The 24908-nt window shown below is 42.6% G+C and overlaps 1 protein-coding gene and 1 long non-coding RNA gene across 3 annotated transcripts in view; one reads left to right on the top strand and one right to left on the bottom strand.

Annotated features, from left to right (window-relative positions):
- Positions 1-24908, bottom strand: part of EMP2 (epithelial membrane protein 2) — a 114752-nt gene that overhangs the window by 65020 nt on the left and 24824 nt on the right. Inside the window, exon 2 of one of the 2 annotated variants that reach the window (XM_085628304.1) lies at positions 3268-3374. The exons of the other annotated variant lie outside the window; for it this stretch is intronic. The gene's annotated coding sequence lies outside the window, so the exon portion shown is untranslated. The remainder of the gene's footprint in view (positions 1-3267; positions 3375-24908) is intronic. 2 annotated transcript variants of the gene reach the window in all.
- LOC146789983 (uncharacterized) overlaps positions 1-24908 on the top strand; it is a 33746-nt gene that overhangs the window by 3784 nt on the left and 5054 nt on the right. The gene's annotated exons all lie outside the window — the stretch shown is intronic.

Raw genomic sequence — 24908 nt, 5'->3', positions numbered from 1 at the left:
TGCGCCACGCTGTAAACTACCAATATGGCTCTTACAGACAGGAAATGATTCGGTTACTCCACTCCACTTTTTCTTTCAAATGTGCTGCTGTTTTGACCATTCTAGTTTTCTGCGTCACGAGTCAATGCAAGTGTCTCACTTCCCTGAGATCTTTTCTTATTCTGTGAGACAAAAACTACAACTCTCCCCTAGGTAACACCATCTGTGTGTGTTAAGAGTTCCTACTTGTAGGAGTTAATCGTCAAATCAAACTGCTTTAGCACTGATGTTCTGCGCACGTACTTAAAAGAAAACGAAATAGAATAATATATTGGGTGTGGGGAAAAAACGAAGAGTAAAACTTTATTTTTAGAAAAAAATAGAAATTCGGTGACGGTCCCTTCAGCATCAGCTGCTGCCTGTGGCTGTGGACCTTGAAATGAATGGCGGTGTCGTCGATCATTTGTTAGACATGTAAGTCACTAACTACCCTGTTTACAGCGAGAGTCAATAGGGGTTTTGTGTGTTCTAACTTTTCACGTGATCGATATTTATGTATACATCCTAGTCTTCCCTCTTCTGGTTAGACGATTTTCACGGAAGACCGTTTTGACCGACTCAATTGTAATGCATTTGATAAAACACTCAAAAGCCGCTCCTAAAGCAGCAGTGGCCATGGGGTTTCCAGTTTTGTGTTCGGAGCAATAGGAATACGTACTGGTGACGAAACAATTTTCCTGTGAAAGCCACAAATGGGGGCAGGGAAAGGTGCGGAGTCAAGTTAACGGCCTAAACGTTATTTTCAATTACAACTAATGAATAACAATTATATCTTGTAGTTTACATGTATATTTAACAAAGGGCGCATAACTCACTCACCTAAGTGTAACTAGGGGCCTGCAGCTAAAATATGTCTCGCTGCAATAAAAGCATTAACCAACTACCTTACATAAAATAGAAAACTATGACCCATATACAACAGATACATCTAGCCAGAAGCCATTTGCCGATTCAACCCTTTGACCGAAGATTACACACGTCTGCAGCAAGAGGAACAAGAAGGGGGTGGCAAATGGTGTGCACTTTGATGTCCTCAGTGGCCTCACGGCTCACTGAGGACATCAAAGCGGCCGTGAGTGAAAGTGATCACGCAGTGCTTTTCAGGCTGCCAAATGGTGCGCGCGCCCGGCGCACATGCACTGTATTTGGAGGCCTGAAAAGCACTGTTTGCACTTCCAGATCCCCCTTTTACAAAAGCTCTCGCGAGAGAAGCGCTGGCTCAGGCGAGACCTAAAAAGCATTGATTCAACATAAACTAACCATTTGATGTTACGCGCTTTATCCAGTTTAACACAATCCCGCAATATCTGTTGATTCAAGGTCAATTCTGGGTTAAGCCATACCTTGAGCCAGCAGAGTAACGGAGCCGTACTCAGAGTATCAGATAAAAAACCCAGACCCAATTCCTGATGTATTGAAAAATTAGAGGTAGATTGTGGTACTGAAAGGAGATTACGCAGGAATCTGTTTTCAGCTATCTGTAGCTCTTGCTGGAGATTAAACCCCATATGGAGGAGCCATAGACCGCTATGGCCAGACACTATGGAATATATATTCATATCAAGATTGAACTTTTGTTGCTGATCTGCTTAGGGTTATTCTTCTCTATCTATAGCTAGACTGACCAGTGCTTTGGTTATTGTCTTAGACGTAGAGTTCTTTGAAGCAATGCTCGGTTTGACTTCACTCAGAAATCAGGTTTGAAAACAGAGAGTATAAACCTGCTTTAAATGTGGCTAATTGCAATTAAGTAGCTATGCTTGGTAGGAACAATTAGAATCTTCAAAAATATTGAATACCTGTGCTTAAAAGACACATCCTTGAGCAAATGTGACTGCTGTGTAAGTCAAAAAGTGATAAGAAAGTCTTACAATACGTAGAGGCTGCCCAGGCAAATGGACTAAAATATGGGGCCCATGGAATGAGTATAGAGGACTTTTATGTACCCCCTTTGCGGAGGATGCCCCATACAATGTGGATAGGGAGTCCCCTTAGGGATTTAATATCATGATATGCCTGTATGTCATTGCTATTGTTTATTTTAATTTCATGTGATGCATTTATTTTAAATGATGTGCTATCCCTGACGATTGCTTCCTTTTATGTTGTTTTTTTGTTGTATTGTTATTTTGTGTTTTCACAATAAAAAGATTTATAAAAAAAAAAGTCTTGCAATGCATAACAAAAGAAAACAAGCTCCATGGATGAATGCATACTTAAACAAGCATTGACAAAGCAACTAGGTTGTGCCTATGCAAGAGCAATTGGCCTTTATTAATATTTTTAGCAATGTTTTACACCAGAGTAGATACTGTTTAGCATGGCTAAAAGTCAGTGGGGTGAAGGAGAGCGGTGAGATGCAAAGTGGAGTGCCATGGAGTAGCATACAGTGTTGTGGAGGGAGTAGGCTGTTGTAGAGTGGAAGGGCATAGAGTTAAGTGGCGTAGATTGGAATACAGTGTTGGAGTTGAGTAGAGTAGGGTGGAGTGGCATAGAATGCCAGTGGTGCATAGAGGAGTAGTGTTGGGGAGATTGCATTGGCAAAGAGTAGAGTAGAGTGGTGTAGAGTAGAGAGGCGTAGAGTGGAGTAGTGCAGAGAAGAGTGCAGTGACAGTTTGTAGTGGAGTGGTGTAGTGTGAAGTGGTGCAGAGTAGAGTTCTGTGACGTGGAGTGCAGTGGTGCAGAGTAGAGTGGAGTGGGGTAACATGGAGCATGCATGGTATGGTAGCATGCTGCCATTACAGACAACACATCTTCAATTAAAAATGAACATTACATTTGCACTCACATACAGTTTTACTAATAAAAGTATACAGTGCACAAACGATAATGTGTGGAAATGTCATCACCCAATATATTGATTTGATCATCAGCACAGTTCATTTAAAGACATTTAAATGTTGTTGTGTGCTAGAAAAATAAATACAGCCTTCCTCAAACAGAGCCCAGTAGTCAGCATGATTGTCACATAAATCATCTCGCTCTGAAATCAGAGAAAGAAAAATAAACACCAAGCTCCCTAGAAGATACAGCCTGCCATTTGACCTCTGTCTTTGAATGCACAGCAAATGTGACAAGATAAGAAAAAGATTTAAAGGCCTGTTTACAGAAAGTGAGTTTGTGGAAGAATACAGTAAACAAGATGTGGGGAACGGGAGGGACAAACTCGAGCTGGACAGTCTAAAGCAAATAAAGCCAGCAAATAGAAAGACAGAAAATGTGACTTACAAACCACAAAGCCAATGGTAAGCAACGGACGGAATGCATTCATAGGTCAACTTTCTGAATGTCCCCAAGATGTCTTTAGCAAACCAGGCTGTTTGCTAGGCTGCAACCTAAAAAGATAAAACAACAAATCGCAAAACTTCAACGTACCTGGTTAAAAAAACACAAACCTGAAGACAAAATACGCCTATACAGACATAACAGAATGTAGAAGACAAAATCAAAAAAGCACCTACTACTCAAGCAGAATCCACAATAAAAAAATGCACCACTAAAGATTTTTTAAATAATCGCCCAATTTCACAATCTCATATGCACCAAACAAGCCATTCCCATTTTGCAAGATTTGTGTCACAAACTGGTAACACTTTACAACAAAAAAGCAGACATGTTGGATTCATACTTGACACAAAAAAAGAAAAAGCATCACTAACCCTTTTACAACAAACCCCTCTAGGGGAAGGTTAACACAGCCTCTTCACTCCTTCAAAGAACTGTCACCAACTGCATTTCTGGATCTTGTCAAAGCTAGCAGGCCAGCCAGTTAGCCCTCAGACTGTTGTGTCCCACAACATTTCAAAAACACTCTTCTAACAACTTCAGAGCCATTCCTGTCAGAACACTCATTAATATAACTGATTAACAACAGGAGTTTTTTCAAAAAGTTTTTAAAATGGCATACATGTGTCTATTATTAAAGAAAACAAATCTGGACCCTCAAATCCCAAACAATAACAGACCTATACCAAATGGGCCATTCCTAGGCAAACTTATCATAGGAGCAGACTTTGCCCAGTTATCACAATAGATTGAAGAAAACTTTCTACTTTCTGGCTTCCAACGGGATTCCTTCCGGGAATAGGCACAGAGTCAGCCCTAATCTCTATCTGGGATGACCTTAAAAAAACACTGCACTGGAACAGAGTTTCAGCCCTGCTTCTCCTGAACCTTCAGCTGCCTTCGACATAGTGGACCATGACACACTAATCCTCATTCCAAACAAGCTGGCATAGAGTGTACCACTCTCATGTGGATCTCATCTTACCTACACAAAAGAAAAAATGTGATCCATACTCTTCCTTTCTCACCGGACCCTGCAGGGTTAAAGCACGAGTCCCACAAAGCTCTATGCTCTCACCCCACCTTTTCAACATTTACATAAAATCTTTAACAGAACTGGTAATCGTCTCTGAGTTCACCTGTAATATAAATATATATAGATATGTAGCTGGCATGCAGATACTTTTTAAAATGGAAAGCCACATGGACATTGGAAACTCCAAAATTTCCAGTTGTGCTGGGCCAGTGGTTGACAACGAGCCACATCAAATTGAATGCCTCCAAAACGGAAACACTCATCAGTTGCAACTGGAAAACTCATGACCCTCTGTGCACCTGGCTTGATGATCTAGGACCACCACTGAAAATATCCAAGGATATAAGAAACCTTGGAATTCCCAATCTACTCCAAGCTGTCCATGAATGACCAAGAGAATAAGCTATTCAATGTAAGTTTTCTTACCATGAAAACACTGATGCATCTTTTAGAACCTAGGATTCACCAATAAGGTACAAACCAAAAGCATACTTGTCCTATCAAAATTAGAATACGCCAATGGTTTATATTATGGTTCACCTTTAGCAACAATGGGAAAATTACAGAGAATTCAGAACCTTTTTAGGTCTCTCCTAGCGTTGCTGCGCACATGCGCAGCTTGCTCGGCGAGAATTATTGTAGATGAGGACTTTCAGAAGAGGACCTTAAGCCCCGCCCCTCATTCCCATTGGATGGCATCACCGTTTATGATAAACGGTGGCCTGCCAATGCAAATAAGGGTTTTCTGTAGATACCCATTCCCCTGCGAGCCGGACTGGCTCGCCTGCTTTGCGTCTGTCGCAAAGTAATTTCTTAGCTTTGTTGGGGCCATCTGGTTAGAATTAGCAGTCTCAGGTTACTTGTTTTCGGTCCGGGGCTGCGTGCACAGGGGCCATCTGTTTTTTCACGCTTTCTCCCTTTGGTGTCTTTCTTTGGCAAACACTGGAGTCGGAGCTCCAAGATCACATGGCGTGCATCCTATTACCATCTGTTTTTTCGCGTTTTCGCCCTTTGTGGTCTTTGTTTGGTGAATACTGGAGTCGGAGCTCAAAGATCACACAGTGTGCATCCTATTACCGTAATTAAAACCCGCATAACCCCCGGGTGCTTCGGTACCATGCTTGCCAAACCTGGCACTCGGGCAGTGCCGCCATGTTGTCCCCTCAGAAATGAGGCCTGTTTGGGAGCTGAGCACCCTTTGCTATTTGGTAGGAACATTTATTCTGCACACTGCAGCGGTGCGTGTCATAAAACAAACCCAGCCGTACTGTCGTGAGCACTGACAGGAGATCTTTTTCTCCCTCACCTTTGAAGCGGCTATAAGTGGGAATGTCACTAACATCCTTCAGCAGAGACAGCAAATACAGGTGAGAGCTGATATGGAAAGAATTACTCACGTCTAGGTCATACCAACCATACCCAGGCTCAGGCAATGTGTCCTTTTGGTCTTTCTTTCAGAGCCAGTAAGGTCATCTCTGTGGCCCGGGCAGTCCACTGACTTAAGTGTTCTGTTGTTGTTGCAACTTGTCACACTGCGCAGAGCGCACTCTGACGCACTGCAAGATATCATCTATTTCAGACACGGCAAATCTGCAGGCAGGGCTGCTCTGTCTTGTCATCCTTCTGATGTTTATCTGATTTCAATTCAGACTGACAGTTATATGCAGCAGGGCTGCTCTGTCTCGTCAGGTTATCATTGGCACAGCGCGGAGCGCACACACTGATAATTAGTCAAATCAGCAGGCTGGCAGGGCTGCTCTGTCTCGTCATCCTTCTGGTGCAGCCACTGACTTAAGCCTTCTGTTGTTGTTGTAACTTGTCACACTGCTCGGAGCGCACTCTGACGCACTGCAAGATATCATCTATTTCAGACACAACAAATCTGCAGGCAGGGCTGCTCTGTCTCGTCATCCTTCTGATGTTTATCTGATTTCAATTCAGACTGACCGTTATCTGCAGCAGGGCTGCTCTGTCTCGTCATCCTTCTGATGTTTATCTGATTTCAATTCAGACTGACAGTTATCTGCAGCAGGGCTGCTCTGTCTCGTCATCCTTCTGATGTTTATCTGATTTCAATTCAGACTGACAGTTTTCTGCAGCAGGGCTGTTCCATCTTGTCAGGTTATCATTGGCATAGCGCAGAGCGCATGCACGGATAATTAGTCAAATCAGCAGCCTGGCAGGGCTGCTCTGTCTCGTCATCCTTCTGGTGCAGCCACTGACTTAAGTCTTCTGTTGTTGTTGTAACTTGTCACACTGCTCGGAGCGCACTCTGACGCACTGCAAGATATCATCTATTTTAGACACAGCAAATCTGCAGGCAGGGCTGCTCTGTCTCGTCATCCTTCTGATGTTTATCTGATCTCAATTCAGACTGATAGTTATCTGCAGCAGGGCTGCTCTGTCTCGGCAGGTTATCATTGGCACAGCGCGGAGCACACGCACTGATAATTAGTACAATCTGCAGGCTGGCAGGGCTGCTCTGTCTCATCATCCTTCTGGTGCAGCCACTGACTTAAGTGTTCTGTTGTTGTTGTAACTTGTCACACTGCGCGGAGCGCACTCTGACGCACTGCAAGATATCATCTACTTCACACTGACAGTTATCTGCAGCAGGGCTGCTCTGTCTCGTCATCCTTCTGATGCAGCCACTGACTTAAGTTTTCTGTTGTTGTAAATTGTCACACAGCGCAGAGCGAGATGTGCAATCTGTTCAAAGCAGTGGGATGCTGTTCCAGCTGTGAACCGCCAAAGTGTGCAAGGGAAGCTCTTCGGTCTACGGAGTAATCCTGTAAGACTTTTACAACCTATGGCATTGCTCTGCTGCCTGAAATGTAAAGTGTTCTAAAATCTGTTTGCACATGGATAGCTTTATTGTTCTACTGTTGATCATTGTATCTTGAGGGATAGCACCGCTAGCAGGGAGTGTCTGGCATCTGTGACCAGAGACATAGATCTGTTCTTCTACTGGTGGTCTTGGAAGAGTTGTGTAGCCAAAGGGATATTACTACATTCACAGCATGTGGGATGTGTAAAATCTTATAAATGGGCTCCCTAGAGTAAAACAATAGGGTATTGTTACAGATGGAATGCAATAGGTCTCGCCTTTCATTAAGTTAAAGCCATTTGCTTTGCTATACAATACCATTAGCAAAGGAAATGGCTTTAACTTAATCAAAGGCAAGACCTATTGCATTTTCAATGCTTGTTTTTGTGTACTTCAGTGCCATTCCCTAAGTGCAACGGGTATGCCCAGACATGGGTCCCATGATCATTTTGCCACTGGAACCAAGCTGCACCCGAATGATAAGCCCCAACTAGGCTGAAATTGGTCTTAGGTTGTTTGTGTTCAGATACAGATGCCTGGCAGTTCATGCTGGGCTATTGGAGGAAGATCAGAGTTGCTTTGAGTATAGCTGGGTCTAATATGTGGGCAAAGAATGATGGACTGGGATACTGCCCAGAGAAATTGCCAGTGTCTTAGATTAATTCAAGCATTCCACCCATCACTTTTATTGTACACGTACATCAACCACAAGACAGTACATGGCAAAGGACCACTTTTCATCAGGAAGAAAATCACAAAATACATTCAACAAAGAAACATATAATCTAGAATGCCTCCTGTCTCAATACCCAACATACAAGAAAAACACAATGGATGGAAATCTCTCGCTGTCCAAGTGGCTAAACTATAGAATTCATTACCCTCACAAATAACATACACTGAGAATCATTACAGCTTCAGAAGAGCTGGCTCTTTCCCACAGGTTTACAATACTAATGAATATGTGTGACTGGATATGTTATAGTTGTTGTATGCATGTGCATGTGGGCATCAATATGGGTCTAGCCGTTGTATAGGGATATACCGGCATACATGTGCACCTAATTGTATGACAATACAAAACAAATGTAGGTGCATGCGCCAATATATATATATCAATTTGTTGTTCCCAGCCAGATCAATAGAGCAATAAATCATAGTATAGTATGTATCAAACGATAGCTACAAATATGCCCATGGAAATGCGAAAACATTTCACAGTACTGTCTTACATGTGATTATTGTTAGTACATTTTTGTAAGGGGTTGGGCAGATTGGGGTGGAGTGGGGTGGAGTAGATTGGATTGTGGTGAAGTGGGTTAGATCAGAGTGGAGTTGGGTAGATTTGAGTGTAGTGGGGATTGGAGAGAAATTAAGTGGGGTGGATTTGGGTAGAGTGGAGTGGAGTGTGGTAGAGTGAAATGGGGTAGATTAGAGTGGATTGAAGTGGGGAGATGGAGTGGATTAGAGTGTGGTATATTGGAGTGGAGTGGGGTAGATTGTGGTAGCTTGGAGTGGGGTAGATTGTGGTATCTTGCAGTGGAAGAGATTGTGGTGCAATTGGGTAGATTAGAGTGTAATGGGGTAGATTAGAGTGGAGCAGAGTTGGCTAGATTGCAGTGGAGTTTGCAGTGGAGTGGGGTAAATGGAAAGGGAGTGGAGTAAATTGTACTGGGATGGAGTGGAGTAGAATGGAGTAGGGTAGACTGGAGTGGAGTCATGTAGATTGGAGTGAAGGGGATTAGGGTATATTGGAGTAGAGTGTGGTAGATTGGAGCAGAGTGGGGTAGATTTGAGTGGAATGTTCTTAGACTGGTGTGGAGTGGGGTAGATTGGAGTGGGGTGGGGTTGATTGGGTTAGATTGAATGGATATTATATACCATCCCAGATGGCACCCTGGTGGTACTTGCTGGCGATTTTAATTGCCAGTATGAGCCACTGAAGGACCTTAATGGAGGAGACATTGATGAGGAAGACCAGCACTGGTCAATTCCAGAACTGAATGCCCTACCAACTCGAGCCTGGACCCCTTTGGTGCTTCAAATGAATACTCTTACGTTGACCCATTCTTTTAGGGCTTGTAATGGTCAAACAAAATCCGATTCCCCAACAAACCATTCTAATAATAGACCTGGAAGCTCTTCCATCTTAGACTATATCTTGATGGATACTAAATCCTGGTGTTGGGCGATTGATTTTAAGGCCATACCTAGATATGATAGCGACCACAACACCCTGGTCCTAGAGATGGTATCACCTTGCACTATGGGTGTTAAAGTAGGTAATTATTTAAATGGGTCCAGGTTAACCTTGACTGGTTGTAGGAGGCGAGTGAAATGGGGGGCCATCTGTAATTCCCAGGATAAGTTGGCCTCCCTTTATAAAATTGTTACTCCATACCTTGAGGTTGCCAATAAATTTAGTTATACAACAGTCTCTAATACAGTCCTAGCTGAAATCAGGAGAAATCAAAAAGACCTAGTATGTGACCTGGCAAACATCTTCTTTCCTGCTGAAAAAACCAAACAAAAGGCATCTATGGGCCACTCCTGGTATAATGGTGATTGTCGAAGGGCTAAGCAATCATTGATCCTAGCAATCAAAGTGAAGGACAAACCAATGGTAAGAGATAAGCGAATAGCCTATAGAAACACAATCAATGCTGCAAAAAAACAGTGGGAGGGTGATAAATGGGAAAGCATGAGGGCTGCTTTACGTTCTAGGGACATGTGGACCTGTTGGAACATAGTTAATACCGGTTGCAAAGAGGGTAAATCGGCAATAGAGCCAAATCTTGGGGCAGAAATCTGGAGGACCCACTTCATGTCGCTATATGCAAGGGGAGAGGAAGAAATAGGTCAAGCTATACAAGCTATAGGCATGCCAACTTGCTTACAGCAGTCTTCCCCCAATGCCCCAGAAATCTCCTTAAAAGAGATTATGGATGCATTGAACAGAGTAGCTCCCGCTAAAGCGCCAGGCCTAGACAAGATCCCAGGTGATGTTTTTAGGAACTAACCTACTATTTGGGCCCCATACTTTTGGAGCCTATTTAATGCTATTCTTCAGGGATGCCAATTCCGACGACCTGGTTGGGGGCAGAGATTATTCCGATCTACAAGAAGGTCTCTCTACTTCTCCCCGCTAACTATCGTCCAATTAGCCTCATAGATGTTTCTCAAAAAAATCTATGCACGGGTGCTTTTGGATCGATTAGAGAGATGGATGGAGGAGCACTCCATACTTAGCCCCTACCATGCCGGCTTCAGAGCAAAGATGTCCACGATAGATCAGATTTTAAGGCTGCAACTCCTCTATTGGAAGACAGTGCTTTTGGAGGGCGGCAGCCTTTATCTGAACTTCGTGGACTTAAAATCAGCATTTGACCTGATTCCTAGGGATAAATTATGGTCCATTTTAAGTATGGGGGTCCCTCCATACCTCTGTCATCAGGTGAAGCGGCTTCACGAATCTAACTATGCGCAAGTTAGATATGGGAAAAATGGTGAGCTCACAGATCCCGTAGTTATAGACAGAGGGGTAAGGCAGGGGTGTGTTTTGGCCCCAACCCTTTTCTGTCTATTTATTAACAGCCGTGTGGAGGTCTTGATTGGTGGGAGGGATGTAGATGCCCCCAGGTAGGCAAAACGCAGGGTTCCGGCCCTGATGTTCGCCAACGACACTTAGCTACTATCCAAATCCCCGATGGGAATCCAGCGCCCTAGATATTTTCCAGTCATTCTGCAAAAATAAGGGTCTGGAGATAAACTCTTCAAATGCCAACTATATGGTTTTCCATGTATGTGACTCCACACGTCCAAATCCCTGCTTAGATGGGAAACCACTGGAAAAAGGTACAGACTTTGAATATTTAGGATTAACCCTCACTGATAAAATGCAGTGGCATGGGCAAATTAGGAAGGCCAGCTTAAGACTGGCCCAAACTTCGGGGGGGCTGGCTAAGATGCTTAAGAAAAATACCCATAAAATGGTTGGCCCAGTTATGGAAATTTATAAGACACAAGCAAGGGGGGCAGCCTTATATGGGGCAGAAATTTGGGGCCATCAATCACCTGATCCCCTCTCTAGGAACGAAAATTTCTTCATTAGACAAATCCTAGGCCTCCTGAAAAGTACACCATTGACGCCACTCCGTATGGATCTTGGGGTCAGTCCAATTGCTGAGGAAGTTGCCCTCAGGCCCCTTCTCCACTGGTGACGTCTATGGTGTACACCAGAACTAGTGGCTTTCAAGGATGAGATGAAGGAGGTCTTAAATTTGCAGGGGGCGGGCAAAATGCCATGGTTAGCCTATATTAATAATCCCTTACTTCTTCTAAGGATGGGTAACCTATGGGCCAACGCTGAAGTATCCTCCCTGACAATTCCTAGGAAGGCTCTTTTAAAGCTCTTCAGAGAATATAAGATAAATCAGATCAAGGGGAAATCTACCACTGGTATACTGACTGCACAATTTTGAGAAGTCAAGTATCAATACAGGTTAGAACCTGTTCTTGACGTTATTCAGCCCCCATAGCTAAAAAACTTTATTTGCAATTTAGGCACGGGGTACTACCACTCCATGACTTCACAAATAATTGGGGGGGGGGGGGGTGCACAGTCCAAGGGGTCTCCGGTTTGTGATAACATCTCCGAAACGGACCAACATGTACTGTTTGCTTGTCCGGTATATAAGAAGATTAGACACCGATGGCTCCAACAGGTCTGCCGGAATCTCGGGACAACTCATTGTGGGGAGGCTTACAGGATATTAAAATAAGATACCAGCCTCCCTATTGTGCATTCAGTTTCCCGATACTTATTCTCTCTGTGGTGTGTCCGTCTAAATTGAGTAGTTTTATATATATATTAATGCTTTTTCTGAGACCTTTTAAATATTGCACTGTCCGGCACTTTATTTCATCCTGTATAACAAAATTGTATGAAACGTGATGCATTTTTTAATGTACTTTTATGGCCACAATGGCCTAAATAAAGTTATATTGAATTGAATGGAGTGGGTTAGATTGGAGTGGACAGATTGGAGTGGGGTGGGGTAGATTGGGTTACAGTGGGGGTCATTTGAAGTGGGGAAGATCTGGGTGGGGTGGAGTAGATTGAGTGGGGTCGGGTAAAGTGGGGTGGGTAGATTGGAGTGAGGTAGATTGGTGGAGTGGGGTAGATTGGGTGGAGTGGATTGGGATGGATTGGAGTGGAATAGATTGGGGTAGATTGTAGTGAAGTGAGGTGAGAAGCAGTATTGTCACCAATTCTTTTGCTTTGAACTCAGAGAAAAAAAAGTAAACACCAGACTCCCTCAGAAGAGAGAGCTTGACATTTGACATCTGTCTTTGAATGCACAGCAAATGTGACAAGATAAGAAAAAGATTTAAAGGTCTGTTTACAGAAACTGAGTTAGCGGTAGAATACACTAAACACTGTTTGGGCAATGGGAGGGATGAACTTAAACTGGACAGCCTAGAGCAAATAAAGTCTGGAAATAGAAAGCCAGAAAAGGTGAGTTACAAACCACAAAGCCAATGGTAAGCTATGGGCAGAAAGTATTCCTAGGTCGGCTTTCTGAATGTCCCCAAGCTGTCTTTAGCAAACACGATAGCTGTGCTGTTTGGTAGGCTGCAACCTCAAAATTATCTGAATGGATTAGTAGTTTAAAATCATGTAAGCTAGGAGTACTCTCTCACCCAGTAACTCTATCCTAGTGTGAGTAAGCAGGCTATGTTCTCTTGCTAGAAGTATACAATCTGCTCACTTCCAGTGCCTCGGCTCTACCATATAGGGGTAGAGGCAGAGGGAAATCGCCATAATGAGTCACAGTGTAACAAAAGGTTTGGAACATGTGAGGATGTCGTACAACAGCATAGTCAAATTGGAGGCAGAGTTAAAGGAGGTAATAAGAAGTTAAATATATTCACATTAGTTTAGATCAAGGGTCTCCAACCTTTTCTGTAGTAAGAGCTACTTATGTTCAATGAAAATCATCTGGAGCTACTATTAATTTTGTAATAGTGACCATATTAGGCATGCTTACATTTGTGCCCACCCAGTGAAAGATTGTCAACAAAGATCACCTCAGTGCATCAGGCAGGGATCCCAACAATAATGTAAAAAAAAAAAAAAATGTATATGGTAATTTGTAATGCTTTTACATAATATAATACATTATAATATAAAAGAGGCACAGCTGCAATGTCTTCGGCAGGTAATAATGTGAGTATTAAGTGTCCCGGACGCCACATGTTTTATCACACATATCCGCTTTAAATATATTTTGCACATTCACTATGTTTCTTCAGACATCAGCTTCTGAAACAAAGTACTGAAAATACACACATTTCCATCCTGAAACCACGTTTTTCAATTTTAGTACACATATATTAACTGAGCCAATATATATATATATGTTTTCCAAGAGTTCCCCAGATGTGGGACCGCACTCCGTATTAGGTTGGAAACATTCCTTTATTCTTTAAGACCTGTGGATTTCCCTCCCCGTATCTCGTCCCTGGCCTGACGCGTTTCAAAGCGTTCTTAGCTTCTCATCAGAGGCCCATGCAACAGGTTTAATTAACAGCATTGCCACACCCCCTCCACACGTCTTCATTGATTGATAGGCTTCCGGTGTGCCCTCACAATGGATGACTGTGGCTGATGCACGCTGGGGAGTGTAGTTTATTACGCCAATTCATACCCTCCAGTGGGTTACCCTGCCGCACTCAATGTAGGACAACAGTGTTCGCAGCCCTCTGGTGGGCTTCAGAAGAGAACTCCACATGTCTGCTTGATTCACCCAATACGCCCATGCAAACGTGAGTATTCACTTGCGGGTCCATCGTTAATTCGATTTGGTGCGTCGTCCCTGCGGCCTGGAGGCGCCGCGTATACTGGTTTTCCAAGAGTTCCCCAGATGCAGGACCGCACTCCGTACTAGGTTGGAAACATTCCTTTATTCTTTAAGACGTGTGGCTTTCCCTCCCCGTATCTCGTCCCTGGCCTGACACATTTCAAAGCGTTCTTAGCTTCTCATCAGAGGCCCATGCAACAGGTATATATATATATATATATATATATATATATATCAGCAACAACTCGCCTTCACTTTCCTTCTTTGTTGAAACAAACGAGCGCGGACCCAGTAATTCTTGTGCTGTTATATTTATTTAGCCAATTCCGCCATAATATGTATGACACCAAACCTCCTCCATTCGGGAAAAGAGCAGAGGACACAGCGGGGTTTCCTTTGGTCATTTATTAAAGACTGGACGGCATGACCGGTTTCGGCTGTGCGCCTTCTTCAAATGCCACAGTTCAGTGCTGAGACTCCTGATAGGTTTATTTACATAGACTCCTCCTTACCAAAATAGTGAAGGGCACACCTGTATCTCGTTTGCCTGCAGGGCGTTGTTACAGTCCAATGTCAAAACTGCAGTTCCTAGAATGCAGCATACTGGTAGGTATTACGATGCAGCGGGATAGGTTCAGCAGACTTACAGGGAATAAACGACCTTGGGCCCCCTACTTCCAGCCTACCCATCCAGCCTACCCAATGCTGGAGATATAAGGTCAGTGCCTGTGCCTCTCCAAGAAGTCTTGGACCGCCTTCTGAGAGCAGCAACTCGATTCAGCATCCGGGTGGCGGGTCGCGAACATCCGATCCCTCGGAAAATAAACAAAGTCAATTGCCCATGTAATCACGACCCAAAATGGAAGGGTCCTCTGTTGCACACCACGGGCAGCGCGCCACATATGACACCAAACCTCCTCCATTCGGGAAAAGAGCAGAGGACACAGCGGGGTTTCCTTTGGTCATTTATTAAAGACTGGACGGCATGACCGGTTTCAGCTGTGCGCCTTCTTCAAATGCCACAGTTCAGTGCTGAGACTCCTGAAAGGTGTATTTACATAGACTCCTCCTTACCAAAATAGTGAAGGGCACACCTGCATCTTGTTTGCCTGCAGGACGTTGTTACAGTCTAATGTCAAAACTGCAGTTCCCAGAATGCAGCATACTGGTAGGTATTACGATGCAGCGGGATAGGCTCAGCAGACTTACGGGGAATAAACGACCTTGGGCCCCCTACTTCCAGCGTACCCATCCAGCCGAACCAATGCTGGAGACATAAGGACAGTGCCTGTGCCTCTCCAAGAAGTCTTGGACCGCCTTCTGAGAGCAGCAACTCGATTCAGCATCCGGGTGGCGGGTCGCGAACATCCGATCCCTCGGAAAATAAACAAAGTCAATTGCCCATGTAATCACGACCCAAAACGGAAGGGTCCTCTGTTGCACACCACGGGCAGCGCGCCACATATGACACCAAACCTCCTCCATTCGGGAAAAGAGCAGAGGACACAGCGGGGTTTCCTTTGGTCGTTTATTAAAGACCTCTGTCTCCCCTCGATTCGTTTTTGCCAAAATCCCAGAGGGGCACAGAAAGGCAGCACTCACACCAGCAAATCCAAGGCAAATCGTGGTTGTTTAAGCGATCATTATTTTATTTTCTTCTGTTGTTTTCTCTATTATACTCCATTTCAAACGTGCAAGGTGCATCAGAGAACAAACAAACAAAATGCAAGGTGCATCAGAGAACTAACAAACAAATATATATATATATATATATATATATATATATATATATATATATATATTGTTTTCAACAGTAGTATAAAGATTGGGAGGGCTGGATGAGTCGCAAGTGTGGGTGTGAGGGAGAGCCATAGACCGGAAACAGCACCTGAGAAAGATTGTTCCACTGTCAGAGATGATCAACGTTTTGTGATTTCTATTTGAACAGTGGCCTTGTTCTAATGTCCTTTCATATCTTCAGACTATAGCCCTTCTGCACATGCCGCGCCAGTTTGCTTACCGCACATGGGAAAGCTTGGAGAAACAATGCACATACAACTGAAGCCTGATGTAAACATGTTGTTTGATCAGATGAAGAGATCATGTAAGATTCTTCAATTGTAGCTTCTACCACACACACACACACACACACACATAGAGTTAATGATACCAAAACCTAGGATTTTCCTATAATATTTGTAATATTAGAAAGCAAAACAAGGAAGCGCTCACTCTCCTTTTCATAACTGGAGTGAGGCCTGTAGAAATGTAAGCAATACACACATAAAGCTTCAAGTGACTGTCACATTCTCAAAGTGTTACAGATGTCTGGGAACAAGGTGGGGTTTGACAGCAGAAACACCCAATGGCATTAAATTGCTCCTTTGAACAATAGAGAATTCATATCACACCCCTACACGGATGGCTTGCTGAATTGCCATGGGCTAAGGCTGATCCCGTCCCACCACTTTGTGCTTCAGTCACTGCACACACAGTATTTGAAAGGCTCTTTTGTTCTAGGGCTCACAAAATGTTGAGTTCTCATGTCAGTACATAGTAGGCGTACCAAAGTTGACTTGTGGATTGACAAAGATCTATGATGAATTAAAATGAACAAGAAAAATGAGTTAAAATACGAGTCAGAGAATTTACCTTGCCCAAAGCCAACTTCACACTAATTATACACTGTCGATTTTCATTCAACAATCTTAAAGAGCACCCATGAGTAACGCTACATTTGGATGATGTGTGCCTACGCCCAATGCATGCTGGTACCATTTTGCAATACCTGCAATTTCCCTGTCAGAGGTTATGAGATGGTCCTATGTTGCCTTGAAAACTTTGTTCTAGTCATGGAGATTCCTTTAAAGCCCAACTGCATTCTAGCAGTTGTAGACTTAGTTCATTTCTACTGAACCTACAGGCAGAGGTTTTAGATCTCAGTGGTTTGTAGAAAAGCAAACTGGAATGGAACAGGCCATCCCCAAACTAGTCATTAGATAACCTCCAACACATCACAATCCACACAAATCACAGATGTAAAATATCACAATATGATTTTACTGTCTTACTGAAGTAATGTATGGTCTAAAAAGCTGACTAGTTTGTGTTTTGTTTGCATGCCCCAAACCAAGTTCATCATTAAATGCGAGTCAAAGGAGTGGATTGAAATCCCAAGGCGTGATGCAGAGTAAACCCAAGTTTTACGTATGGCCAAAATCACTGTGTAAACGTTCCTGGGTAATGTCTAATAACTGAATAATTGACCATCCCTAAGTCACATTAGTTAATACTTTCAATGTATGTATATAATACATACATATATGAGTTGCTAGTAGTGCTTCTTCAAAACATTTATTTCAATTATTTGAATCTGGTCTTTGATTAACAATCAGTAGGTGTATAAAGCAAAGGGTTTGTGTAGATGACATTAGCATGCTGTTTGAAAGGATCTTGACAAACTCCACAAGAGTTCATGCATTATGCAAGACAGTGGGGTAGGTAGCTAAGCCGTTGTGCTGCCTGAGGCGGTCTCTGGGTTTACCGTCCGGTGGCCGCATGAAGAGCGGGGGGCTGGCAAGTGCTGCCACCGCTGCAGCCCCGCACGACTGCCGGGGCGGATCGTCCCCCTAGCTCCCTTGCTACGCCACTGATGTAAGACATCACAGCTCTACGTTTTAGCTTTCCCCGCAGTCTCAAAGAGGCATTTTTATAACTTATTCTGGATGCTCCCCAATATGGAGATGTCTAGGGTCGATTTTGGCAAACCTCAGGCAAGCCCAATTGTAAATCAAATTGTAAATCCTGAATTAGCTCTAAGAATGCGCCCATCAGTTTCATTTGAAACCAACCAAAGTGATCAATAACTCTAGCTACAAAAACCCCACCACATTATAGACACATGAATCAAATAATGATGTGGAACATGGAAACCATCCCTACACCAGTAGATCGAAACAATGATAGGGAATCCAGTGATCTCCTTAGGAACACCTGCAACTAGAAGTATGATAAGTGAGTTAATGGGCAACCACCATTGATGGGACAGGTCAAGCAAACGATACACAAGAAGAAAGACCTGTTCCCATTTGAGGCACTTGTGCCCTGAGGTTTAACTTTCAGTTTAGGCTTTGGAGATACAAAGTTGTGTCTCCAAATCTTAAATTGCTCCTTAAACCTCTGGCGCAAAATCTTCTTTAAGCAATAGCCCTCATTAGCTCCCATTAGATTTCCAAAAGTGCATTACAAAAGTACTCTAGAAGATAAAATCAATTGGCCCAGCATTCTCCTAAAGCGGATTTATTCAAATTCTTATCTGATTTGCAAAAACCTTTGGGCTACCAAACACTTTTCTCCCACATTATTTTTTGCCACATTCCCATATTTTTTTCAAATTGAAAGCATTTGTAATACATCTTGTCTTTCTTATTCCAGTTAAAATGATTGCACGCTGCATTAACACATAGACCTTCTGAAGCTACATAAAGGTTTATCTGGACAGTAGGGTGTAATGATGGAAACTAACCGGTTGGCTCCAACTCATCCCTTACTTCTGACCATGTCAATCCGCCTCACCTATAGTTACTCTCATTAAAGATAAGAAAAATGGCATATGATAACACTGGAAACTAATTCATGTAAATGAAGGATCGTGGTGTTCTCAAAAGTGCAAGACTTTGGTAAGTAAACGGTCCTACACAGATGGAGTTGCTGCATGCGCTAGTGGGCTACTCCTAATTGATAGACAAAAGTGTACTTCGACTTACCAAGTTCAGTCCACTTCAAACTACATTATAAGTGTAGGAAGAAGAAGGTTCTCAGAAAATCAGGGTCTGAATTTCAGTGCAATGGACACCCATCACAAGTCATCATCTCACCTAATGGAAAGCAAGCAGAGCTTAATAACCATCAAACCTGCGACGGATTGATGGTTCTTAATACTCGTTTTAGAATAGCCGCTGTGACATTCTGGCAATGAGTGGTTATGTTTAACAAACTGTTCCCATTCCAGATGACTAATTCCAGAACTATATTTCCTCAGCCACAATTGCTGTCATTTTCATTGAGCACACCCTGTTTCCATTTAACGTAGGCAGATAGACTTGTGATAAACCAACACTGTATTAAACAAAGGATTGCTGTAATTTGGAAGCTGTTTCTATTAAACAAGGTTGCATCACATGTCATGTGTATTGCTGGTACAGGCACAACTTGTCAGTCAACTTTGTTTTACAATGGCACTACCTTATAAACAGAAGGGCCAGAGCGAACACGGTTGGTTTCCAATGGGTGTGTGCCACCATTCTAGCCTGTAATGACTGGTTCTAGCGCACACCCTGCCAGAGTACATCTGGGAGATTATGTACATTACAAACATCATTATTTACACTCCCGACAACATGGGTTAAAAAATATTCACAATTTCAAGTGCAAATTGTCCAAGGTGAACATACTTTCAAGCAATTGCTATACACTTTTTGAGAATCTTTTTAATCAAAATATATGTGTCCTATAAATGTCCGGGTTGACTCTGGCTGTCTTGGCTTCTTAGCAAAAATAGGATGTATAGACAATGTGACCTGTATGGAACAGCTATTCCTTCTCTACTCTGACCAAGGTTCGTTCAACTTTTACCAATTTATTATATTTTGTACTTTCTTTCTTGATGTGTACTAAACATGTTAGGGCCCTTCTCAAGCAGACTAGCTTTGTAGAGGCACCTAAACCCACTGGTAGTCCCCTGTACAGGATTCTTGTCATCTACACTGGTCCCTACGGCCGATCTACAACACTGCATAAGTACAGGATTCGACCCCTACATGAGCACATCTGCAATCACGTGACTGTCATCCGCGACACGCTTGCCTAATGAGAAAAGAGACCACGAGACAGAGGAGAGAAGTCAACTGGTTTGCATCCAGAGCATCACATATCTGAGAAACAACTCAACTGTTGGCTCATCGCCAAGCTCTCCAAAACAAACTAGTACCTTGTGTGCCCAGACTAAAGTGAGGAGAGGAGACATCAAGTCAGAGAACTGAACAAGTTGGACACAGAGCATGAGGCAGAAAAGCATAAGGAAGTGAACCTTCACAAAACAACTAAGAAGATATACAGGATAAAGTATGTCCTGCCTTGCCTCATTAGGATGGTGCGAGTCACCAAGGAGTTTCATGACCATATAGATGAACTAGGTCAAAGGCAGTGCTCCTTAACCCCTTGTATGTGTCCGACGTCACAGTGGGCGTGTGCGGAGGACGGCCGGGGGCCGTCCGAACCCCGCCCACTCATTATTCCACCAGCACCGCGGCAGAATTCGCGCTGCAGTCAACGGGTTAATAAGGTAATTGAAGTATGAGGTGAATTGCAATATCTTTGTGATGTACGGCAGGGGGTACATTATTCCTTGTAATGAATACATCACCCTTCCCACAAACCTTTTAAATCCTTGGTGGTTTTCTCTTTTATATGAAAGACATAGGATAGTTGCTAACAGGATGATAAAAGTTGAATCTATAGTGCAAATTTAAACACACCAAAAAGCAGTTCGTAATTTGCTGCAAAACGATGTTAGAATCAGTTTTATACAAGTCGGATTTAAAAACGTGCTGTAGCTCAGTGCAAGTAAAAACATGTAGCAAGTTCATGTCTTTCCTGTAATGGATCTATAGTGTGAAAACAAAAAAACATGATGCCATAAATACTTCCTGGCTGCTGTTCATCATTCATTTAGAAAAACAGATCAGATCAAAGAAAAGCCAGTTCTCGTTTTCACTCTTTGAATTGAAGCTGTAATGATGCTCTGTGACCTGCCTTTCACCTTGGCTGCTGGATCTGGCAACAGTCATTGTAACATCACAACGCAATTGCAAAATTAAGCAACTACTTTCTTTATTTTTATTACAGGTATCTAAAACTGTCACAACTCAATTGTAATAAGAAAATTAGAGACAGACTTTAATAAAGATATTGTCGACTGCCGTGTAATGTAATATTTAAGGAAAATGGAGTTATACTATATAAATCAAGAGATACAGAAGACATATGATAGAAAATGGAAGGATTACACCCAGTATCTTTGGACCTCAGCAGGGATGGGCACAACCAGTAGGTTCCTGCTAAAGTGAGGCCTGTTCTGCTGCATCAAAATATACCAAGACATGAGAAACAGCTTCCTCAGCCTGTGGGCTAATATGTACAGGGAAATGAGGCAGTCTGGGACAAGGACCCTCGATTCAAACACAAATATCGGTTGAGGACCGGTACTCATTTTGCAGGTGTTCACATAACTCCAGAGTTACACTCAATCTGAGACATCCACTAATCCTCTGTTATAAGTCCCCAGCTTTCCAACCCTCCTAACAGTAACGAGTTTTGGGAACAGTTCCGCTAAGTTATATATTGCATTATTTGTCGATAGAATACTCTAAGGATAAACGATGGGAGTGAAATCCAATGTGGCTTGTGGCCAGGTTACTATCCTGTGTTAACATGACTGCCCATCGCCTATAAATATGATGCCAGATGATTGACAGAAACATATGAAGATAGGGACATGTACGTAGATCAAATCTGTTTAGAAACCTGTGCTCAAAACAGCTGCTTACTAAATAAATATAGAAACATTTTTAGTCATCTAGGCTGGAATGAGTTATTTGGGAAGCCTACAATTGGGGGTATGAATCATGAACACCACACAAAGTGCCAGCTCAGGTGCAAGAGAGTGGAATCATCGTTTCTGGAGATAGGCCAGGCCCCCTTACGTCAGAGAGAACAGTCATTGAAAAATCACTGTGTGCTAGCAAAATAAAGGTCCTTCCTGCATCAACGATAATCCAGTGTGAAACCGCAGTACTAAGCCTGGACTTCTAGCAGAACTTCTGTAATTTGATCAACACGTTTCTTAGTGAGGAATCAGTGTGTTCTATTTGTCAGACACCGTGACTCTAGGGGTTGTTTTGAAAACATTTGCAAAAGAGCAAGATCGATTAAGAAATGTCTATCAGATGGACTGTTTACAACATTAGTTTTCAATTTAGGGTAGACAGTAAAACAGTCGAAATAATAAAAAACAAAAAAAACTGAAGAACAGCAACAATAAGGGTGAAAATCAAAAAATCGAATTCGATTTCAATATAACCCAGACAACGAGGATTATCCCGTCCTCAGTCCACTGCCTACCCATCGAAAAAAAACATTTTAGAAAAGGACTTCGGCGCAAACATCATAGGGGCCTAGGGGGCAAATGCTGGATGGGCAAAAAAAGGGGTAAGGGCCAGGTAGTGAAGCACAATACAAAAATCAAGTTGAAGGAAAGGGAGGCTAATGCATTACCAGGGCAAGAACATAATGGCACTTAAAAAAAAGTGCATTAATTGTAATGAAACTAAAGGCCAGCCCCATTAACAAGGACACCCAGGCGTCCATATCATACCTTGCAATGAAGAAAAGGCTTGTTATGTTACTGAGTTTATGTATAGCACACCCTGATTAAACTAGGCGATGAGTTCGCTCACGAAGAAGTGTGCTCCTGTGGAAGGTTAAATCTTGCGATCTTCAACCTCAGCCAGCGTCCCTATGTTCACACTCCGATTTTAGTCTATGACTGATCCAGAGGTCATTTGTTCCTATTAGTTTGCTGTGTATTTCCTGCTTTTTGTACGTAACTAACTCAAAACACTGACCACAAGGTGGCATTGTTTACATGACTAGAACTTCCACTAAAATTTGCGGAAGTGCAAAACCAGTGTTCAGTATGAATCTGCTGAAATGTGTTTGCCTTTAATGCTAGGCTAGCAGACAGATCCTTCATGGTAAAATTAAGATTTTTAACTTCAGTTAGACACAAAGCTGAGAGAGGGTTGGTTAATGCGACAAACCAACTACTAATTATCAGGCTTTAATCATTTGCATTGAATTCCACTCAAAAGGAACATTTCAGCCCCCTTTAAATCTCTGCCATACCGAGTGTCCCCCCACCTGAAGTGAATCAAGATGCTGTTCACAACACTGCACTCTCTCTTACACTGTAAGCGCATCAGTCTCCTCCAGGTAAGTCAGTATCACCTGCTCAGCCAATTATATCCCGACTCTTCCCAAGCTGGATCCATCAGAATTGGCAAATTCCTGAGGAGATTATCCAGACAGTCTACAACTATCTCAGGTAGATAATTGAATTCGCCTGCTAGATACTCACACAAGAAAGCCCAGTGTTACTCATATCCGTTTATATTCCTATAAAGGCTGCGGTTATCTACAGCCAATAAGTACCAAGTACTGTGAAGACAATTGTTCCTTGTAGTCGATCAAATCTTCCCCCCAAAACATGGCAATCGTCTGCTTCCCTGACAAAAGCAGCTGTGTGATTATTTTCATCTCTGGTTGAACACGGCGTAATAACCTTTAACAAAAAGCCCCATCAAGATGAATTCTGGTGTCCTTCAAATGCCAACGATAGTTCTTCTCAGAAGCCCTCAATTTTAGAGCTGTCTCAAAAGACGTGTACCCCACTCTTCACATGGTCCTCAACAAGTATCTGGCACATTTGCATGCTATTTTAGTGTCACGATAGAGGCATAATACCAACAAAATCACATTTTGAGCTTCAGCTTTCTTTCAGAGACATTCTGAGACATTCACAAAAACTTCTTCCGCCCTTTCAACCCAGCTGCCTGCCGAGCTCTTTTTCCCCAGAACATCTGAATGTCATTGCTGATTTTCCCTGGATCCTGCATTAGCAGCTTATAAATGCCAGATGCCATATTTGGAGTCAGAATCCTTCTTCTCCATCCATTTCTTAAAGATCAGCTGTCTCGATGCCTCTTCCCTATTTGTAGTGTGCAGCACCAAGTTTTTTAACTGATAGCACCTGTACCCTTCAAACTGAGGGAAGTCCAACTTAGATTTTATCTGCTCAAAGGATTTAATAGTCCTGTCATCAGTGGTTAAAAAACTATGTTCTGAACAAACTTAAAAGCCAACATTTTCAGTCATACATAAAGACCGCCCTGTTAAAACAACACCAAATATGACATTATACATTCCTCAAATTCAAGCCTTCGGAGCTCTGCTAGTCCGGTTGGCTAAACTTCATCCGCTACCATAGAAGGTTACAATGCAGTAAGATTACACAAAATAACCGCGCTCCTCTATTTGTGGTGGTAAAATGGTTCCCTGCAACCTATTTTACAACAGTTGAGGATCCGATAAATACGATAGCTTGAGCCACGGACAAACCGCCAAAGATAATACCTCCAAGCAATGCAATAACATCAATTTAGGAAAAAGTTTGAATGCGACGGATTACATTCTATAGTTAGTACAGAGTATGATTGTTAACACATTTTCATTGATTTAGTTTAGCATACAAATGACCCTTGTAAAAATACCAATACAACAATATTCAGTTGATAGTAAATTGCCATGTGTTTATATAGGAACCTAATAGGTCTTTAAAATACAATGGAATCTTTTCCGTCCAGCTGGATATAATTGATACATAGAGAAATCTCACCAAAACCGCTTCTGCAATTCCTTACAGTCGACATTTCATTGTGGAAATTGAAGGGATCACATGCCTGATGCTCAGACTGCAATCCAAGCTTGTCTTTTGATGGAAACAACTTTGTGATATAGATTTGGTGGTGGCGTTTAGTTGCCTTTTGAGTCTAGATCACCTACTCCAGATTAGCTCTGGTCCACAGTGTTGTAAAAAGGCATTATCATCGAGAGGATTCCAGGCGGATCATATGGCACCAATTGGTGGAATCAGTCTAACTACTGGAGCACTTGAGAGAAAGACTCTATGGAGGTTGCAGACTTGTATAAAATGACATTACTAATCACTCCTCGGTAAGCA

This window comes from Triturus cristatus, chromosome 10, assembly GCF_964204655.1.
Source record: "Triturus cristatus chromosome 10, aTriCri1.1, whole genome shotgun sequence".
Classification (NCBI taxonomy): Eukaryota; Metazoa; Chordata; class Amphibia; order Caudata; family Salamandridae; genus Triturus; species Triturus cristatus.
Note: the sequence above shows the minus strand (reverse complement) of the source record. Positions and strands in the feature narration are given on the sequence as shown.